Raw genomic sequence first — 13,492 nt, forward strand, 5'->3', positions numbered from 1 at the left:
TAGTAAGTTGCCAACCTCTCCACTCTATTTTCCCCATTTCTTCCCCCTGTAATTTGTACCTGATTTAATACCCACATAATTTTTCAATAATAGGTGATCTTGAAAGCCAGTAATGTAAATGTTGAAGTACACAGGCTCTCCGTCTGCCCTGCAGATGCTGGAGTTCACGAGATGCTTTTGAATCAGATTGTCCAAGCATCCATGGAGTGGTCTGCCTATTTGCTTCTGTGGTTATCCCTTAGCCACCAAGGGCTTTAATCACATCAGTCCTTTGTGTTATGAATAGTTTTTTTTCCACAGAGCAGTGTGACGCAAGAATCATTCTTGTTTTAACAAGCACAAACAATATCTTAACCCTCTCTCACACTTCATATCAGACAAAATAAAACATGGGGCACCTTATGCATTGATGCATGCTCCCCAGCAGAATTTAAGTTAGTTTAAATGCACTGCTTTTCTTCTATTTTTTCATATCCTCTGTCTACATTTATGCATCTTATGCACATACATTTCTTGTACACTCCAGGTTTTGCTATTTGATAGAGTCCACACAGAAGCAAATCCTTTTTTACTCTAGAAGAGTTTTAAGGCTGCTATTCTGAAGTACATGGAGCTCAGTAGCTCCTGATTCAACAAAGTATATCATAGAATCACAGAATGGTTTGGGTTGGGAGGGACCTTAAAGATCATCTGGTTCCAACCCACTTGCCATGGGACACTTTCCACTAGACCCAGTTGCTCCAAGACCCATCCAGCCTGGCTTTGGACACTATCAGGGATGGGGCAGCTACATCTTCTCCGGGCAACTTATTACATTAGTCCATATTTACCTTCTATTAAACCAATAGGACTAGGCATTTGTTTAATGTTAATTATACTCTTATGTGTTTTATGGATTGAGGCTTGGATTACTTATTTGATTACAATTAGGCCTGTGATTCCATATTCACTGAGCTGAGACAGTTTGGCAATGAGCCTGACTGCTTGAGTACTCCCTACCTACACTCATTTTGAATAACAGAAGTCGCTACATCTGCAATGCTGAGGGGTTTCTATTAGCCTTGCCATAATCATAGAATCATAGAATGCTTTGGGTTGAAAAGAACCTTAAAAAATAATCTGGTTCCAACCCCCCCTGCCATGGGCAGGGACACCTTCCACTAGACCAGGTTGCTCAACACCCTGTCCAACCTGACCTTGAGCACTTTCAGGGATGGTTCATCCACAGCTTCTATGGGCAACCTGTGCCAGTGTCTCACTACCTTCATAGTAAAGAATTTTTTCCTAATATCTAATTTAAATCTCCCCTCTTTCATATTAAAGCCATTCCCCTTGTCCTACCACTACATGCCCTTGTAAGAAGTAATGATGGATTCCTTTCTTTTTACACAATCACCTACAAAAATAAAACCATCATTACTCCTTTTCTTAGTGCCTTGTGACCATCTACAGAGACAAAGCTTTCTCAATGAGAAAACTAGCAAACTATCCACAAAACATAAACCTTTTACATCTTTAGGATGTGAATATACACATACATTACTTTTTTCCAGGAAGTTGTGAAAAAGATGGACTCTTCTAACCTCTCTCAAAACTGTCAAACTAGAACCAAGAGAATAAATTCTCTAGAGAAAAAGGAGAGCTAGAGCAACCTTTAGCAGAGCAACAAGGAGCTCTCACCCCTTCCACTGTAAACACAGAAACTTCATGGAAATAACTCCTGTCCTGTGTAACACTAGCAGGCTTAGATCTTAGTGTGACTGCAGCAATTTAACAGTTGACCTTGCAGAGTCAAAAATGATCATCAGCTGGAAAAAATACCAATTTTAGTGGCGCAATAATGATGACTTAAAAAAAAACATAGAGGATAACAATTACAAGGTTTTTTGAATGGTTCATTTTTTCATGCAATGTCTTCTGTAGACAAACACACTAAGACAAGGTGATATCCTCATCAGAATGGCCTTATGGTTAAGGTAACAGATTGGGAGTAATTTCCAAGGTCTATGTCCCTTTCACATCTTATCTTTGAGAGATAGATCGTGAGCCACTTACTCTTGATGATGAGTAGCACTTGCACTAGTTGTCCCATACAAAATAATGATACAGCTAATGCCAGCAGTCATCCATCACTGCAAAAAAGAGACATTCTCAATGTAACCTTTAGATTGCATGAGATGTTCACGAAAGTTACTGTCTCCTCCCACATTTAGACCAAAGGTCTCCCTGCAGCTGGTGTATAAAAGTATCTGCAACATATGTAAAGAGAGCTTCAATTGTAGCCAGACAATATCTTTCTAGAATATTTAAGTAAAGGCTGATACAGACAAAATATTAAATTCTCAGTATTTTACACTGTAAAATCATTATAGTCCACATCCCCACATCTTTTTGAGGGCTCAAGAACAAATTTGAAGCTGAAGTATAGAAGAAAAGGAATAGTTAAATACTGATCCATATTTAGAAACTTGGGGGGGGTGGTGGTTGTGGAGGTTTTGGGTTGGGTTTTTTTTCATAAATGGCAATCATTCAAACTATCAATCATCTGGAGAGGAAGAATCAGCAGGCAATCTAATTCAAGGAATTAGATTGTAATGTCTGATGTAAATACACCAGTTAATTTAAATAATGAGTCACCTGGTAGGCAATCAAATCTAGGTCAGGACATTTAGCAGGCTGAGAATAATGAGTCTAACAGCGACAGAGCTAACAAAACAATCCAGATAATAATGACAGCACAAAATGACAGTCCTAACATAATCAGGCAGCATGCACTAACTAAATAGACAGAGTAAAGAGAATGAACTTGCATAGGGAGGCAAAACATATTCTCCAATGAAACTATTATAGAAGAATTATGTTTGGTTAAAAGGAAACATAGTGACAATCACAGTGAGGACATACAATATTTATGTGCTTTTACTTAATCTACAATATCTGTGCCGCATTCTTTTCCAGCTTTTTTGTTTCGTATGTAAAGTAAATACAGTAAAATTTAATTGTTGGGCTTAGGAAGTGAGGCAAAAACTTTTCCTAGTGTCTTCTTATGACTTTTGCTTACGTTGATTGGTGATCTTGGTTTTAGAAATTGCTTCTTGGTTCAAGGAAAGATTAGCGGAGAAAAAGAAAGTATATGCTCAAATGCAGCTCCCCCTGCAGTCCTCTTTGCCTCGGTGTATAAACGGATAGGTATATTAGAAACACGGCTAATGTGGACAGGCACGAGAGACAGGGAATTTCAAATCTGCATCCACGGCAACCCCCTCACTAAATTAATGTCACGGAGCCTTGCACCTTGTGCTCTCTGAGCAACCCAGGGGCTGTAACCCCACAGACACTTTTGCTCCTTAAGATCTCAAGCACACCATTTGTTTAAGTAGCAAACACTAGATGTCAGCAGTCCTCCTCTCTCTCCGAAGCCGGCTTCCAGCCGGAGATCACAGCCCTAGTTTTAAACTAATCCAGCAGTTCCTGGCTGGGGTCGCAGTTATCGGTTTACGGCTGGTTTTTTAAATCTCCACGTACTTCTCCGTCTGTCTGGCTGTTACAAGGTGTTTTCTTCTTGTGTTTGATTTCAGCCTTGTTTATCTGCACAAGCAGAGCGCAAACTTGTTTGGCTGGTGTGTCTGGGAATTGGGGACTGAAAATGCTCTTACATAGAGTTCACTGGGTAAAGTGGACTGTATATAAGTAGACAGCTATACTGAGGGGATGCCAGCTATACCTTCCTTCTTTTCTTCCCCAGTAGTCTGGTCCAGCATTTTAAAAAGCCTTTTTATTTCTTTGTATTAGGAACAGTTTGGGCTTACCAACAGCATTACTAAGTTATTTGGTTAAAACGTAGAATAGCAACAGATGTACCTATTGAGACTAATTTTGTCACCCATTACCCATATAACGCTCCAGGCAACTGGCACTCTGTTGGCTTGTTACTAATGCTGGTCTTTTGAGTTTATTCAGCTTTAACTAACAGGAGATCATATAGGAGATGACTACAAAATAAATATTCTTTACATTTGACATCTCATTATGTCTTAAAATGAATGATGGCACTCTTATCATAACTCCAGGTAGACAGCTGATGTTGAGCAGCCCATTTTTTCCCCTTTGTGAGCTGTTTTATTTTATAATTACAATTTCAGTTTTAAAAGCATTCTTGAGTTACATCCAGAGATTTAGAAAAGGATAGGGCTCTGTAGCTTAGCTTCACGTTTCCAAACTTGTCACTTGTCAGATTCAAGAGAATCTGTGGGAGCTCTGATGATTCCTTGCATGATTCCATACTATGACGATAAAGTAGCATGTGGTAGCTAGTTGCAAAAACTTCATCAGGTTTCAGTAATGTAAAGTGGGTGACAAGGAGTCTAAACTGGATTTTATAAAGACGTAAAAATTTAATCTCCTAAAACAACTTTAATCATTGGCTTAAGAGTTAGCTAAAATATTTCAGGTTTGTTTACCTTTTCACTTCATTTTCACATACACAAATAAGAGTGAAAGAAATTTCTGAACCATTCAGTATCAAAAGAGCCAAAAGCTCTTCATTCCTGCAGCAGCACAAGTTCAATTATCACAATATCCATGACCAAGGGGGCCTGGCACAGTGTTCAGGGCATGCTGAATCAAGAGATGCCAGCTATTCCTTCACTTCTACTAATGATCATGTCTTACCTTGCTGAAACAATTGTAAATTTTTGTGCTAGCTCCTTTCTCACCCTCTGCTTATATTGCAGATTTCTTTTAGGACTTCAGAGCTCTACTATAACACAAGAGCTAAGGGGAACAAGAGATTGCAGATACATTACTTCATCTTTCCTACCCTGTGCTAGTCTACTCACAGTATTACAGACTCAGATGCTTTTGTTATTATTTAATCTATTTTATGGTATGTTTTATGTGTTGTCAAAGTTAACAAGAACTTCCTAATACATCAGAGAAGTAGAGTTCATCACACAAAGCAGGTTGTAGAGTGTTTTGAGGTCCACTTAAATGAAGGGAGCCTTGTAAATAAGAAATGGTAACAAAAGGGTAGAATGAACATTTTAGAACAAAGAAGCGCCAGCCTGTACAGGCAAGATGGAAATTACAACCACATACCTTGTCTTGTATTTAATTTGTATGAATCTTTTTTCAAACAATAGAGCTTCATCATACCTAGAATGTTTTTCATAATTTTACAGTAGCACATTTAAGTTGTAAGTAGTAAAAAAACGTTTGGCTAGCTGGCCTGCTAAAATGACAATGCTTGAAATAGTAATTTTCCTCTATTTACGTATATTTTATTTTTGCCTGAAGCAGTAATGCCGCATGTAATTCTCTTTCTAACCAAGCCTACCTAAAATGTTCATTCAGTAATAAGTAATATTTTTTCTAATCAGGTCCCCTTGGAATGAAATCATGGAAAAAATGTTCCTGCCAGTTCATGCTGATTACCTGTGTGTCTCATTATTCTAAACCCTATCTGACAGCCACACAGTCATAACTGCCTTTCAACAAGAACTACCACTGAGTCTCTTAAAAATAATTTTATTTCAGTTTCTAGCTAGTTCTGGCTTAAACAGCACATATAATTGCCTAATAAGCAGTTCATGAGATGAACATAATTTCAAAGTAAAATGTTGGACCTACCCAGATTTTTACAGTAACAGACATTAGAGATGCCTTTCAAGTTTTTCAGCGCAAGTTATTCCACAACAGAGGAATCAGCAACCTGCCAACTCATTAGAATACTGCTTAAACTTTCAAAGTATGCACAGAATTAAAATAAAATAAAATAAAAAAAAATTAATATTAAGCAACTACTGGACTTAAAAGGTAAAACCTATTAACTGTTTCAGAAATAGTAGTAGGCCCTAAAATAATAAAAATCCCAACAGGTTTGGTACGTGGACAAGGAAATTTTTCCATGCCACTATTTCTAGTGCTGTTAATTTGTTACCACATACAATACCTACAAAAAATGTACAGTGAATATGCAATGTAATGTGCAGGGTCTAATTTTGTCTGATCTCTTGTGTAACAAAGGCAGCATCATTTAATGAGTGTATTTTTTTCTTTTAGCTCAATTACATGTGTCTGACAAAAATCCCGGTTTTAAGAAAGCTGCAGTGTCTTGGTGATTCCCAAGAGATTCCAGTATCTGAAGAGAGCCTATAAGGATGCTGTGGAGGGACTCTTCATTAGGGACTGTAGTGATAGCACAAGGGGTAACACGTTAAAACTTAAGCAGGAGAAGTTTAGGATATAAGGAGGAAGTTGTTTACTGTAAGGGTGGTGAGGCACTGGAACAGGTTGCCCAGGAAAGTTGTGAATGCTCCATCCCTGGCAGCGTTCAAGGCCAGGTTAGACAGAGCCTTGCATGACATGATTTAGTGTGAGGTGTCCCTGCCCATGGCAGGGGGGGTGGAACCTGATGATCTTAAGGTCCTTTCCAACTCTAACTATTCTATGATTCTATGATGGGCTGGGCAAAGTTGTGTCCATGACATTCTTCTGAAAATTTCCTAAGGACTTATTGCAGATTGATTTCAGTCACTACTATCAGCATCTCTCAACTCCATTGTTTTGTCCTCATGGGTGTCTGAGTCTGTGCACATGTAATGGATCCTTTTGGTCACCTGCAAGTCCAGGCCTGGCAGAGGAAAGCCAGGCTGCAAAGGAAAACAGGCCAGGAAGAGAACAGGAAGACCAAAGTCTTATCTCAGACAACTCCATGTCCTTTTTATGTTGAAGACACCAGAACTACACTCAATACTCCAAGTAAGGTCTCATGAGAGCAGAGCAGAGGTGCAGGATCACGTCCTCCAACCTGCTGGTCACACTTCTTTTGATGCAGCCCAGAATACAGTTGGCTTTCTGGGCTGCGAGCACACAATGAAGCTGGCTCATGTTCAATTTTATCTATGAACATAAAAACCTAATAAAATAAAATTGTAAACTATAAAGTCATAAATCAAACATAAGACAAATTTTGGAAACTATTAAATAATCAATTTTCTGCTATAGATATGTCTGCAGCTATACCTATGAAATACCCCTTTAACCTGCTTTTCTCCATAATTTTTTGAGAGTATGGTATATACACTTCCTCAACAAAATTCCTATTTAAAGCATTAATCACTGGTTAATTGTAATTACTTAGCCTGTAGAAAATCTGGGAATGGAATTAGACTGTGACTACAAGTCAAATAAAGTTTTCTTTTGCTATTGATTTAAACATTTTTGAGACAGATGTTCATTGCAGTTTCCTTGGTTGTGTTTGTTTTTTTTTTTTGGTGGGTTTTTGTTGTTGTTGTTTAATGATTGGTCAATGTGATGAATAATAATTGAACTTACATGTGATACAAAAATTTGTATAGAGACTAAGGTGGCTTATAATCATCAGTTTCTTAATAATAAGGGATAGCACATATTTTTTTTCCAATATAACTTCAAAAAATTATAAACCAAGATATTTTTGAGCTTCTATGAATTTTGTTGTTCAATTGCATATAACTAGAGTGGAAAAATTATTTTAAACCTGCAGTATACACTTTGGCACCTTCTTCAAACACTTTTAAACTTTTTCATTGTCACAGTCCAATGTCCTTTCCCTTAGTGTTGAAAAATTTTAAGCCAGATCCTCAACAGGCTTTCAGTGTTGAGATGGGACTCTGCATCTAGCATCTGATGGCAGTTTGAATCAAGACCATGAAAGTTAAGATCAAAGGCTTATTTTTTCCAAGATTGAGTCAATGGGGCTTTTTTTTCTTCTTTTTTTTTTTATTACCTTAGTGTTGATGACTTCACCTATGTTAAAAAAATATTGATTTTTTTTCACTGAATTCATTGGAAACTGATAAAGTTACATTCAGAGCTAGTCAACCCCTTCTCCTCTGTCCTTCCATCCATACCACAGAGCCCTTGTACAACATGGGGCTCCTAAAGCTTCCTCTGCCTCTGGTAGATCATCTGTAACACAAGTTCATGAGCACCTGAAGAAACTGATTTGTGCGTTGCAAGGCATTGGCTTTTCAACTGAATTACATCAGTGGTTCACCTCTTTCTGTGCCTGAGCCTGCAATGGGAGAAACATCAGGTTGCCTTACAGACACAAATCAGTGCAAGTCAGCAGGGGATGCAGGTGGGAAGAAACTGTAGCTGAACGGTGGACATGGGTGTCTCATAAGGTGTTTTACTATCATTCTTATCCACCTGCCTATTTCACAAAACCTGTGGGAAGTATTTATTGCCCTTGAGGCTCAACACCTCCACTGAAACTGGATTAAATTAGCCCAGTGGTTTAAAAATCTATCCACTTAGAAAAACAAAGCACCAAATAAGAACTTCAGAATAACTGTTCACATAAATGGTATCTCCCCAGTTTGAACGCTTGAGATTGGTGATGCAGATTTATATTTACTAGATGTATCATGATTTGAGCTGCAAAAATTATACACTTTCCAGGGGAAACCAGAATTCCAAAAAGGTTGACTGACCTTAAAATATTTAAATTTAACAGAAAACTAAAATAAACTACTTTTTAACAGTGAGAAATTTGAGATATTGGTTCTCCCATTTTCTCTTTTGTTGGTAGTGGGTCTTTTTTTTTTTAATAGATGTATAAAAAAAAAAGAGGGAGAGAAAGGGAAGAGGTGAAACTGAAAAAAGAAAATAAAAATGGCAGCAAAAAAGCCTTGCCTGTCATACCATAATGTAATGATATAAAAATACTTGTTTTTACAGCAAAATAAGTGATTCATTAGTATTTAATGTTTTCATGGGTTTTTGAACCAAACACACATTACCACATCCAATGGTAGATTCATTTTTCTAAATTCTCTTTTTCTAAACTTAAGTCTGAATAATAACAGCGCTATTTTCTTTTTTCCATTCAGATGTCAAGTATAAAGTTAATGATATATTATTATGACATATTACTTATTCATGCAGTTTGAATCCCTTGTAAAATACTTACCTTTAAAGAATATCTGAAAATATTCCAAAATGGGGAAAACATATATTTATTTAGAATAATTGAAGCATTTTATTTTAAATTCAATACTGAATCAATGCTGCTTGTTCAGCATTCAGTTCCCACCATAACTGACCATAACATGACTTATTTAAGATAGCTGTGTCTACTATTATGCAGCAAGAAAGTAGGAAGTATTATTTTTCTCAAACCCCTTAGCTAACTTTTTCCACATTTCCAATGAAGGCTAAGGTAATAATTTGTTGTTTAGCAGAAAATTGCAAGACTTCCACAGTGACTCATATATGTTGGCTGGTTTGTATGTGAAAGTAGACTTTTTTCCCCATTCTGTTTTTAACCTGTTTTATTCTTAGGTTTAAATAGATTTGAATACTTTTTGAATATCAAGGTAGGTAACAGAATGAAAAGATTTAACATATTGAAGTTTTTAAACTTTTCAGCTCTAAGTTGGTATGGCAAGAGCCAGCATACTGACTTCACCCTTGACCCCAGCCTCTCCAGAAAACTCTGCTGGCTGTCAAGCTCAAGCAGTATTTGTATTCCTTATGCCTGAGAGCCAACATTTACAGCAACACTACAAAACTGCATGCTTGTACTTCTCTTTTGTATTTCTTTTTTAACCGAGTCAATACAATAAAACCCATTATCAAGGATGCAAAGTCCTTCTGATACAGAATTCCCCATGTTATCCTAGTCCACAGAAAGGGGCTCAGATGCAAGTTGTGTGCCAAATTTCTTTAAAACACAAAGGTCTTTATATGGGAAAAAGTACTCATTCATGTCATGAATAGTACATCAATAAATAAAAAAGTGTTACCTTTTTCAGGCAACTCTTTTCTACAAAGAGCGTAGCAATTATGGGTCTGTTCTTACTGACATTTTTACATACACAAACTAAGACAAAGATTTAAAGTAAAATTTGAAGACAGGAAGAATACAGAGCAGCAAAAGTAAGAAGTTACAACTTAACTTTAAAGAACAGTATCAGCAAAACATTGCATTGGCCTCTTTACTTTTGGTCATGGTATAATTAATCCAGTCCAAATCCTTTTGTAAAAGAAATAACTAGTAAGATAATTATAATGAGTTTTAAATTACATGTTATACTTCACATTGTCTCTGAATTTAAATATTGGCAATAATTCCTTCACCGAAATATTTTCTTCTATAGTAATTTCAATAACTACAGAGTATGAAAGCCAAGATATGTCTTAGTGGAAGACGAGAAACTTTGGATAATGTATCACTAACCTTAGGCCATATTTTTAATCTTCTTTTCTAAAGGTTTCCATTTCCGTGCAGTTGATTCGTTACACATTGCCCGCTTACAACAAGCAAATTCAGCAAACATTATTTATCAGAATTCCTTTGTAGGCTAATGGCTGCCTGGGTTTCCTGTTGTGTTGCGGAGGACAAACCAAGGAGGCAGATTCAACCTAAAATAAATGGTCGATGCCCAGGTTTACACTCTATTTCTTTGAACATAGTGGAAATGTCAGTAAAAGCTGCAAGGACACATGGTAAAATGTCCCAAGAGGAGACTAATTCATGCTCTGACCTTTTATACCAGTTTGGTTATAGCACATATTCAATTACCCAGTTAAATAAAAAAGAGACAGAGATGCAGAAAAGTATAATAGCAATATCATCTTATTGCCTCTGATTCTTGCACTGAGTTATGCCTTACATATAAGCTACAATGATGCCCTGAAAAACTAGTAATGCAACAATCTTTTTTGAGAAAATATTCTAAACTGAATTAAACTTTTAATTTTGTTGGGGGTTTTTCGGGTTTTGTTTTTTTTTTGTGTGTGTGTTACCAAATCTCTGAATTTTCTGCCCACTCCTTACTTCTCTGTCTTCACAAACCTGGAAATAAAAAAATATGTCCTCATTTGAAAGGAGGAGGAGATTCTTCACATCAAAAGGTAAACTGTGCATTTCTATCTCAATAATGAGGTCATTTTGTTATTACTCTACACTGATCTTTTTCTTTCTTTTCCTGGATACTGAAGTTTGAAACTAAATTATTTGTACTTCCTTTCCTGAGAAACTGAAACGGCAACTTTCATGTTGTTAATGACCAAAGGGGTTTTAGTTTTGTAGTTTGTGAGTAAACATAGCACTTATTGTTAAAAGAATATATTGTGCTTATCCTAGCATTTCATTTTGGCATTTAGTTGCATTGTACATTTAATTTCTTAGCTGTATAAAGTTGCAAAGCCATGTGGTTCACAGTAATACTTAATGAGTTTTTTCATACGATACCAAAGGGAATACTGTCATAATTTTGGCTATATAATAAGAACAATATTTTCAAAAATGTCTACATATTTTGGTTTATTTGGTCATTATATGATAACTACAGATGCTGGATCTGTAAAGGACAACCACTAGTCTTATTTAAAATTGCAGATGTTCATCAGTTTTCAGAACCCAAACTCCTGTAAGACTTCTTTCTTGGCATCACTGATTTCAACCTGAGTTCTACTGATGAATCAATGGCACCACATTCAAGTCTGTGAATTCTCATGACATTAGAAAAGTTTAAGTTTCATCAGTACCATCAGTCATCAATGCCATATAGCAGAAAGAGTTTTCAGGAAGTTCTTGTCCAACAGATTTTGTTGCAGAAGAAACACAAAATAATCTTCATTACAACAAGGATTGATGCAAATCCACATTCAGTGAGGTACCTCACTTGAGTAAGAATTAGTCATGTGACTAAAAAAAGTTTAAAGGAGTGGCAGTAATATTTGTTACAATAGTACAATTACTGTCGTAAGTGAGAAAACATCCGTTTTTTTTATTAATTATTGCATTTAATCCAAAATTCCATTGTCAGTCTTTTTAAAGAATGGCTGAAGACTGAATAGAATTACAATACTCTTCTATGACGATGAGAAAGATTACACTACACTTCATATTTTATGTGAAGAAAAATGTGGCTATTTTGCCCATAAATACAGCTTGCAAGGAAAAACTTCTGAATTTGGATTGCAAGTGCAATGATAATATGCCAGAGTAATATAATATCCACACAGATATGATAGGTGCTTTCAAAAAAGTACAGATATGTAACATGATGCAGTATACTCTGTAAATGAAACTTTCTTAATATATATCCCACATAACAATTTCAATATAATAAATGGTGGGTAGATTTCTTATTACTGATTTTACCATCTCAGACACTTGGAGGTCAGCATATGCTTGTTTACAAGAGACAAACTACAAATCCCAGTAGTCATAATTACACTGCCTTAGCCTTTTCTCTTTTTTTTTTCTTTTATACAGTTGGTGCAATAGTAAACACAGAGAATAATAATCCTTAGTTCTTAGCAATTTCTTTGCTTGTCCTTTTTATTATATACAATCTTTTAATGTGAAAGCCCTTAATAGAAACAAAAAAAATAGGACACTATGAAATTGTAAGAGGAGCCTACGGAAATCACTCCAAGAAACATCAGATAAAATAGAAAGTGATAATATCTCCATAGGGCTTTTCTTTCTAGGGCAAAGAATCTAATAATTATAAAAAAGCTAAAAATCTTGTTTGCTTTTTCCTTGTAGATTGTCTTATAACCTACAAGGGCTGAAGGCAAGGTGTCACTTTAGCTCTGAACATATCCTTGAAGTGTAAATGCAGAGGAAAAACTCAGCCATCAGAGGAGTTTCTTCCTGAAGGATTCATAGAAGAACACTTTCCAGAGAGTGCATCATGTTTCAAAAGGGGAAATATAAAAATGATGTGAGATATTAGAATCTTGAGGGGTTTATTTCTCCAGATAGCTTGAGATCTCCGAGTTTCAATTTTCCAAAGAAATGTCTGAGATACCATGCTGCATCAAGCCCTTTCAGAGGATAAGCAGATGCTACAGCTCTTTCATGGAGTCACCAGTGTTTCTCTATTTATCTCTTGGAAGGAATTCCCAGAACAAAGCAGGTTAGGTTTTTGTGTAAGGTTTCCTCCTATAATGGCATATTCCGGTGAGCTGATGACTCACAAAATATGCAACAGTAACAACTCTTAGAGCACCACAAAGTTATTCTTATTTCATTTCTGTTTAGTGATATTCTTAAAGCCTTTCAAGAAGTTTGAGTGGTGACAGCAGTGTAGGTCCTCATCCAAACTTACCTAGAGTCAGTAAGAACTTAGACTTTGATTTGTTTAATCCTGGTTTAACTAGATAATAAAGCCAGTGCTGAATTTTAAGTGTACAAATAATTCTATTAAATCTGATGAGTCTAACATTATGTATACAAATCCCATCCCAGATTAAGGTATATGTTAATCTATAAAACACAGATATAACTTCTCCAATAAGCTTCCTTTGCACAATGGGAAGACTCAGAATGAGTACCTCAAAATTATATTCAAAGATAAGTAAAAGCTTCGATGATCTGACAGGAATATTCCAATGTCAATTATCATACTTCAGAAACCTGTGACCACAGGTTCTTCTTCAAATGGTTTAAATTCTGGTATCTCATAGGCTTTTCTTCATATAATTAAAC

This window comes from Lathamus discolor, chromosome 3, assembly GCF_037157495.1.
Source record: "Lathamus discolor isolate bLatDis1 chromosome 3, bLatDis1.hap1, whole genome shotgun sequence".
Taxonomy (NCBI): Eukaryota; Metazoa; Chordata; class Aves; order Psittaciformes; family Psittacidae; genus Lathamus; species Lathamus discolor.